The sequence below is a fragment of the Gossypium arboreum genome, chromosome 12, assembly GCF_025698485.1.
Source record: "Gossypium arboreum isolate Shixiya-1 chromosome 12, ASM2569848v2, whole genome shotgun sequence".
Taxonomy (NCBI): Eukaryota; Viridiplantae; Streptophyta; class Magnoliopsida; order Malvales; family Malvaceae; genus Gossypium; species Gossypium arboreum.
In genome coordinates, this window is record NC_069081.1 from 85,010,459 (window position 1) to 85,020,436 (window position 9,978).

The window sequence follows — 9,978 nt, forward strand, 5'->3', positions numbered from 1 at the left end:
AATTGGTCGAACAGATCATCGATTCTTGGTAACGGATACTTGTTCTTGATAGTCACTTATTCAACCGCCGATAGTCAATACACATTCACATAGTCCCATCTTTCTTCTTTACTTAACAAAGACCCAGACACCCCATGGAGAAACACTTGGTCTTACAAACCTCTATCCAAAGCAGCTCTTGAATCGAAGCTTTTAATTCTACCAACTCCTTTGGTGCCATCCGATAAGGCGAATGGACACGTGAGTCGCTCTGTGTAGTAAGTCGATTCCAAACTTGACTTCTCTGTTCGGGGTAATCCAGAAGTTCATCTGGAATACATCCCGAAATTCCCTAATAGTCCTAACCGACTCCACTGTTATCTCCTCAAGTCCCGCTTGACTTACAAAGGCCAAGCACGCCTCACAACCTTTCCGGATCAACTTCTCGGCTCTTAACGCCAAACAACATTGGATAAATAATCCCTTCGCTCCCCTATGACCATTATCTCCTCATCTTCGCAGCTTAGTACCATCCTCTTTACAAGACAATCCAACGTCGCTTTGTGCTTAATTAACCAATCCATTCCCAAAATAAGATCAAAATCGCGAAATGGCGGCTCCATCAAATCTCCTTCAAAGATTTTATCTTGTGTCACTAATCTGATCGCTTCTAAAATTTTATCTACCTTAACCGAATGTCCCAATGGACTTATTATCGATACCCCACTCACGCCTTCTCGTGAAGCATATCCAAAGCCCCGATACATCACAAGCAATGTACGAGTGGGTGGAACCCACATCAATCAAAGCAATGTAAGGCATGCTATGAATGAAGAACGTGCATCGCTTATAACATCGAGCGCCACCCTCCTCACGACGTCGCAAAGATAAACCAACGCCGGTTGTCGAGCTTTAGCATGACCAGCACCTCGCCAGTGCCGCACGTCCTCGCCCATTACCATTGCCACCTCTACCTTACCCACGACCCTCTCTGCTGGTGGTCCTCCTCGCCGTGGTTGGACATCCCTTGCTCGCCGCTAGCTCTCGAGCCGTCCTCCGAGGACACTCTCTCGAACTTATGCTCCTTTGACCCACATCGAAAACATGCTCCATTCGTTTCAAAGACTCCATATGCACCCTACCACAGCCCCCGCAAGCTCGGGTCTATAAGTATTTACTGGAACCGCTCGAACTGGTTCCTTCATCCTTGCTCTTTTAACACTTCGATTCGTGGCACTCGAGGGTCTCAAATCCTCTTGAATGGGTCGATCCTTCTCACGATTCTCGCGCACTCACTTCACCTCCTCGGCTATCTTAGCCTTTTCTACCAATGCAAAGAAAACCACGCTCCCTCGTGGAGCTATCAATATCCTAAGCTCATCGCGAGACCATCCTCGGCGTACATTGCGCCATATTCATTGCCACTATACCACTAGCATATCGACTCACCTCAAAATTTCGCCTCATACTGCTATGCCTTATCACCTTGAGTCGATTCAAGAATTCCTTTCGACGAGCATCCACATAGCTTGCTCCAACATACCTCCCTTTAAAGGCGCTTTGAACAATTCCTGTGTTACTTGCTCAATTAGGGTACTCTCCTTACGGTGATCCACCATCGGTATGCCTCACACGTAGCAAATGACACGCCTCCTTTCAGCTTTTGCTCCACCGAGCGCCTAGGTCGCCCATGATCCGCTCTGTTGCCTCCACCAATATTCGCCACATTCGTGGCCACTCCAGATACACCCCTAAATACCTCTGCTCCGCTGGGTCTTGAGTCGCCCGATATAGACCCCTATTCACCGTCCCCAAGATTAGCTCCACCACTCTTTCTAAAACCCTTAACATGGCTTGGGATAAAGCGCCATCCCCGCACCTCGATCATAAGACCCAGCCTCCGTTGCTTGCAGCACAAATGGCCTCACCGGCCTATGCCCCGAGGATGAAGATTCAGCTTGCACCCTTCCGCGACCACGTCCGCGGCCTCGCCCACGAGCTCCTCTAGTACTCATATCGAATTATCCGATTTATTTAATTTTATGAAATTAGTATAACGTACACTGCTTATTAAGAAAATATCTTATGTAGATATAGCGGTTCAAGGATTTTTCAGATCATTGTAGCCTAGCTACAGCCTCATTCCTACTGCATGTACTCTACCCTAGCTAAAGTCTCATAGTAGGGTCTCAAAGACTATTCATAATATCATATCAATATCATATATTGTAAGGAAAATATACTTACAGACTTGGTGTCGGGATTCAAGGCGCCACTTCTTTCTCCAATCCATTTAGAACTAAAAAACCATGTTTTTGATTATCGAAAATAGAAATTCGAAAACTTTGATTTGAAAACTCCCTTTATTTTGAACTCTTGATTTAAAAAAGAAAAACTGGTGCCTTTTTAACGTATATTCTCCGCAAAACATCTTTAAAATGAATTTTTCAGAAGCCATTTCCAAAAATACCCTTCTTAGGCCTAAGTTTTCGAAAACATTTTTGGACCCGATCCACAGTACCGAAGTTGTTGCAACCTAGGCTCGATACCACTAAATGTAACACCCCAAGCCCGCCAGATGTTATGGCGAATCGACGACGTACACATTGGAGTTGAAAACCCACGCCCGCTTTAGTGTTTTAAAACCATACATTTTATTGAGTTAACAAAGTGTATGGAAGTCGGGCACCGTGTAGGTATCCGAGACAGAGGAGGTGAGCCATGAAGGCCGCTAAGTACCAAGCTCTTTAATTGGATCCAATCCTAGACATGCCCACAACCATAGCCACACTTTGTTATATCGAGTTTAAATTTGTTTAAGTGGACGTCTTTGATAAATCGATTAATCGTGGTGTTGAGATATTTTGAAAACAAGTATCATTTTGAAAACACATCCTAAGTCTAGCCCATTTGAATAATTCTTAACCAATTTTTAAAGTTATTAAAATTAAAATAATTCCGAAAAGAAATAAAAGGAAAGTTAAAATTGGCCTTATTACAACCCAAAAATAAATAATAGTTAAAGGAAATTAAACGGAAACCAACACTTTATTTAAAGCCCAAGACGATCACCGTGGCCACTCAATCCCTCCTACCAAGTCCCCACATCAAGGCTCACCGCAAGGTTAAGGAAAGGGGGTGAGTTTGGAAACTCAGCAGCAACAAGCCCTTTCAGAGCCCAAAACAATAACTACTGTTGGGTCTAAGCCCAAATCCAATCTCAATCATGCATCGGGTCAGTAGCCTTTTCATATTTCATATTTCATAATATCGGGCAAGCCTTTTCATATTTCATATTATCGGGCAAGCCTTTTCATATTTCATATTATCAGAACGGTATGGCCCTTAGGCCCATTTCAATGTCACATATAATTTCAATGAAAGAATGCAACCCATTTGGGAGACTACTCAACCCACCATCCGCTACTCTCCACCTGCATTCAACCAACACACCATGTGGGATTAACTCGACCCACCCCGCCAAACTCTCCAATGGCAAATTAGTCTTTATCATATAACTCGAGGCCTAGCCTCTTTTAATAATCGGGCAAAATCCTTTCAATAATCGGGCATAAGCCTTTTATAACTAGGGCATAAGCCCTTTTGATAACTCGGGCATAAGCCCTTTTGATAATCGGGCATAAGCCCTTTTCACTTCCTCCATCCATATAAAACCCAACCCAATGCATTTATGATTACCTCATGTGCATATCATACATATCATGTGCATATCATACATTTCATGTGCATATCATACATACCATATTTATCAAAATCCCATGTATTAAAATCATACATAAACCCTAGGGGTATAATGGTCATTTTTACCTAGGCAAAACGGTCATTTTCATATTATAAGGGTAATCTCGTAATTTTACCAAAAATTAGGGTTTCCATGTTCATTAACGATTACTAACAATCCATGGGTGCAAACCGTGATTCTGGCCCATTTTTAACGAAATCGAGTTATTGGGCCTAAAACCCCTAATGGGCCCTACTTAGCCAATTCGTCGTCTCAGGCCCACTTAGCCTATATTCCATAACGGTTTTAACAGTCTTATCATGCAATTTAATGATTTCCGTTTTCTACCAATTTTACCCAAATGGGCCCGAAGCCCAATGGGCCCCACTTCTACCTCGAGGCCCAACTTACCAAGAACGCCAAAATCACATTCTTACCGCTTCCATCGCTCGTTCACCGCCTCATTGATTCTAACTAACTAGTGAGCGTTCGCTGCTCATAAGTCCTCGAAATGCCGTAATTTGGATTTCGCTTTTCGGCATTTTATCGCTTTAAGCTATGAAAGGGTTCGTTACACACGATTTGCGATATTCCTTGACGAGATCTCCTATGCGATTTCTCCTATAATCAATTGTTAAATAGATCAGCTCGCAATAATTGAACCAAATCAAGAACTTCCCAATATTAACACTTACACATTCGCCACCATCCATAATGGCCTTAGGCACCTTACCTTTGTCGCGATTGATGACTAGGCCTAGCTACTCCGTGATCCAAGCTACTCCAAATCGACACTACACCTTGCTGCTCCTTCAATAAATAAACCAAAAATATTAAAAGAATACCCCATAGAGTCTATGCCCATATTCGGCCATCTCCCTAAACTTGGAGTTTCGGCTTTTGGCCAAAGCTACACTAGGAATTGTTTAGAGTTTGAACACTTACCACGTCTTTTCTCCTCTTGAATCCGGATGTCTAAAAGGTAAAGGAACCGAACGTCAACTATTGAAAAGGAAGAAAAAGGTTGCTGGTCACAAAGAATCGGCACCCCTATCTTCACCGATTTGCTTTTTATGACTTCGGCAAAAATAGAGATAAGGAAAGAAACAATGATGAATGGAGGAAATAGTGGGCTGATTTGAAAGAAGAAAAGGAAGAAAAATGAATAGGAGGGAGGTAGATTCTACTGAAAAGAAAAGAGAGAAAAGGCTACACACCAAAGAAGAAATCGCACAACTAAGACCCTAATGCCAAATTACTAACCTAATGCCCCTTTGCCGAAAATCCCTCTCCAATCTCCCTTATTCGCCAACTCCATCTCCCTATCACATCCCTAAAATCTCTCCCTTATCCCTCCTTAATTTATGCATTTGACTTGATCCAACTCTCCTCTTACAGTAATCCACTTAAGTTCCAACACTTACCCTTCCCGCACACAAAAATAAATACTCTTATTTGCCAACACAGGAATCGAACCTGTGTCTTCCTCTATGCCCACACGCCACCTTTTTAGAGCTTAGTGGCGTCACCCTTGCCACTTTACCAAAGCTCTTTTTGTGATACACTTTACCCAAAACTTAATATAAGGGCACCTAGCCAGAACCCCTAACTCCTAAGTCCAAAATTTAAAAAATTCTACCGGGTTTTGGCCAACTCATGGGCCTTCCATAAGCCCATTTACATACCCAAATTATGAATTCCATCATCACATACCAAATTTTAGAAATTTACTTAAAATATCAGGAATCGCGAAAAACCCAAAAATCAGGATGTTACAACTCTACCCTCCTTAAAGAAATTTCGGCCTCGAAATTTACCTGGTCCAAACAGTTGAGGGTACTGCTGACGCATTGCCTCTTCGGTCTCCCAAGAAGCTTCTTCCTTGCCATGGTTCCTCCAAAGTACCTTCACCAACGGGACTGACCTCTTTCTCAACACCATGACATCACGATCAAGTATTTGCACAGGTTCCTCTTCAAAGGTCAAACCGATCAGACCTCAATCGAATACCATAGTCCTTAACAACTCTATCCACCTTCACGCCTAAGATTCAGCTCCTTTTGAGTCGCAAGTACTTAAGACTCTTGTGACCAGATAGATGATACATTTCTCCCATATGTAATGCCTCCATATCTTAAGTGTAAAGATTACCACGCCAATTCCAAGTCATGCGTAGGGTAGTTCACCTCATGTGGCTTAAGTCGTCAGTGAAGCATAAGCGACCACTTTACCCTCTTGCATCAACACGCAGCCCAAACCTACATGTGACGATCGTCGCACACAGTTGAAATCCTTACCACCTCCGTGAATCAATACCGGCGCTCCACAAAACCTTCTTCAACTTCTCAAAAGCCTCTTGCTCGCTTATCCGTCCAAACAAAAGGTGCTCCTTCCTTATAAGTTTCGATAATCTGGTCGCCATCACGTAAAATCCTTCCACGAATCTCCGATAATAACCTCGCCAACCCCGTAAAACTTGAATCTCATTATCGACTTCGGTGGCTTCCATTCCAAGATTGCTTCAATCTTCGAGGGTCCACCTTGATCCCTTCAGCAGACACAACATGCCCCAAGAAGGTAACTTCCTTCACCAAAACTCGACTTACTAAACTTTGTATAAAGTTGCTTCTCCCTTAACACTTGCAAGATTACACGAAGATGTTCATCATGCTTCTTCCGCTTCCGAATACACCAAGATATCATCAATAAAAACGACTACGAACCGATCTAAGTATGGCCGAATACCCGATTCATCAAATCCATGAATGCCGCGCATTAGTCAACCCAAATGGCATTACCGAAACTCGTAATGTCCGTGACGAGTCCCGAACGCCGCCTTATAAATATCCCCTCTTTAACTCTTAATTGATGATATCCACCAAAGGTCGATCTTAGAAAACACCGAGGCTCCTTTTAATTGGTCGAACAGATCATCGATTCTTGGTAACGGATACTTGTTCTTGATAGTCAGCTTATTCAACCGCCGATAGTCAATACACATTCACATAGTCCCATCTTTCTTCTTCTACGAACAGCACCGTACACCCCATGGAGAAACACTTGGTCTTACAAACCTCTATCCAAAGAGCTCTTGAATCGAGCTTTTAATTCTACCAACTCCTTTGGTGCCATCCGATAAGGCGCAATGGACACAGGAGTCGCTCTGTAGTAAGTCGATTCCAAACTTGACTTCTCTGTCGGGGTAATCCAGAAGTTCATCCGGAATACATCCCGAAATTCCCTAATAGTCCTAACCGACTCCATCGTTATCTCCTCAAGTCCCGCTTGACTTACAAAGGCCAAGCACGCCTCACAACCTTTCCGGATCAACTTCTCGGCTCTAACGCCAAACAACATTGATAAATAATCCTTCGTTCCCCTATGACCATTATCTCCTCATCTTCGCAGCTTCTTAGTACCATCCTCTTTACAAAGACAATCCAACGTCGCCTTGTGCTTAATTAACCAATCCATTCCCAAAATAAGATCAAAATCGCGAAATGGCGCTCCATCAAATCTCCTTCAAAGATTTTATCTTGTGTCACTAATTCAGATCGCCCTAAAAATTTTATCTACCTTAACCGAATGTCCCAATGGACTTATTATCGATACCCCACTCACGCCTTCTCGGGAAGCATATCCAAAGCCCCGATACATCACAAGCAATGTACGAGTGGGTGGAACCCACATCAATCAAAGCAATGTAAGGCATGCTATGAATGAAGAACGTACCGCTTATAACATCGAGCGCCACCTCCTCACGACGTCAGGCAAGATAAACCAACGCCGGTTGTCGAGCTTTAGCATGACCAGACCTCCGCCAGTGCCGCACGCCCTCGCCCATTACCATTGCCACCTCTACCTTACCCACGACCCTCTGTTGTGGTGGTCCTCTCGCCGTGGTTGGACATCCTTTGCTCTGCCGCTAGCTCTCGAGCTGTCCTCCGAGGACACTCTCAACTTATGCTCCTTTGACCCACATCGAAAACATGCTCCATTCGCTTCAAAGACTCCCATATGCACCCTACCACAGCCCCGCAAGCTCGCGGTCTATAAGTATTTACTGAACTCGCCGAATCGGTTCCTTCATCCTTGCTCTTTAACACTTCGATTCGTGGCACTCGAGGGTCTCAAATCCTCTTGAATCTGGTCGATCCTTCTCACGATTCTGCCGCCACTCACCTTCACCTCCTCGGCTATCTTAGCCTTTTCTACCAATGCAGCAAAACCACGCTCCTCCGTGGAGCTATCAATATCCTAAGCTCATCGCGGAGACCATCCTCGGCGATACATTGCGCTCATATTCAGCCCACTATACCACTAGCATATCGACTCAATTTCAAAAATTCGCCTCATACTGCCATGCCTTATCACCTTGAGTCGATTCAAGAATTCCTTTCGACGAGCATCCACATAGCTTGCTCCAACATACCTCCCTTTAAAGCGCTTTGAACAATTCCCTGTGTTACTTGCTCAATTGGGGTACTCTCCTTACGGTGATCCACCATCGGTATGCCTCGTCACGTAGCAATGACACGCCTCCTTTCACTTTTGCTCCACCGAGCGCCTAGGTCGTCCATGATCCGCTCTGCCTCCACCAATATTCCGCCACATTCGGGCCACCCAGATACACCCCTAAATACCTCTGCTGGTGTCTTGAGTCGTCCGATATAGACCCCTATTCACCGTCTCAAGATTAGCTCCACCACTCTTTCTAAAACCCTTAACATGGCTTGGGATAAAGCGTCATCCCCTGCACCCGATCATAAGACCCGCTCTGTTGTTTGCACACACTGGCTCCTCACCGCCTATGCCCCGAGGATGAAGATTCACTTGCACCCTTCCGCGACCACGTCCGCGCCTCGCCCACGAGCTCCTCTAGTACTCATATCGAATTATCCGATTTATTTAATTTTATGAAATTAGTATAACGTACACTGTTTATTAAGAAAATATCTTATGTAGATATAGCAGTTCAAGGATTTTTCAGATCATTGTAGCCTAGCTACAGCCTCATTCCTACTGCTTACATGACTCTACCCTAGCTAAAGTCTCATAGTAGGGTCTCAAAGACTATTCATAATATCATATCAATATCATATATTGTAAGGAAAATATACTTACAGACTTGGTGCCGGGATTCAAGTATGCCACTTCTTTCTCAATCCATTTAGAACTAAAAACCATGTTTTGATTATCGAAAATAGAAATTCAAAACTTTGATTTGAAAACTCCCTTTATTTTGAACTCTTGATTTAAAACAAAAAACGGTACCTTTTAACGATATTCTCCATAAAACATCTTTAAAATGAATTTTTCGAAGCCATTTCCAAAAATACCCTTCTTAGGCCTAAGTTTTCAAAACATTTTGGACCCGATCCACGTACCGAGTTGTTGCAACCTAGGCTCGATACCACTAAATGTAACACCCCAAGCCCTACCAGATGTTATGGCCGAATCGACGTGCCACATTGAGTTGAAAACCCACGCCCGTTTTAGTGTTTTAAAACCATACATTTTATTGAGTTAACAAAGTGTATGGAAGTCGGGCACCGTAGGTATCCGAGACAGAGGAGGTGAGCCATGAAGGTCGCTAAGTACCAAGCTCTTTAATTGGATCCAATCCTAGACATGCCCACAACCATAGCCACACTTTGTTATATCGAGTTTAAATTTGTTTAAGTGGACGCCTTTGATAAATCGATTAATCGTGGTGTTGAGATATTTTGAAAACAAGTATCATTTTGAAAACACATCCTAAGTCTAGCCCATTTGAATAATTCTTAACCAATTTTAAAGTTATTAAAATTAAAATAATTCAAAAGAAATAAAAGGAAAGTTAAAATTGGCCTTATTACAACCCAAAAATAAATAATAGTTAAAGGAAATTAAACGAAACCAACACTTTATTTAAAGCCCAAGACGATCACCGTGGCCACTCAATCCCTCCTACCCAAGTCCCCACATCAAGGCTCACCCGCAAGGTTAAGGAAAGGGGGTGAGTTTGAAACTCAGCAGCAACAAGCCCCTTCAGAGCCCAAAACAATAACGACTGTTGGGTCTAAGCCCAAATCCAATCTCAATCATGCACTCGGGTCAGTAGCCCTTTTCATATTTCATATTTCATAACATCGGGTCAACCTTTTCATATTTCATATTATCGGGCAAGCCTTTTCATATTTCATATTATCAGAAAGCGGTATGGCCCTTAGGCCCATTTCAATGTCACATATAATTTCAATGAAAGAATGCAACCC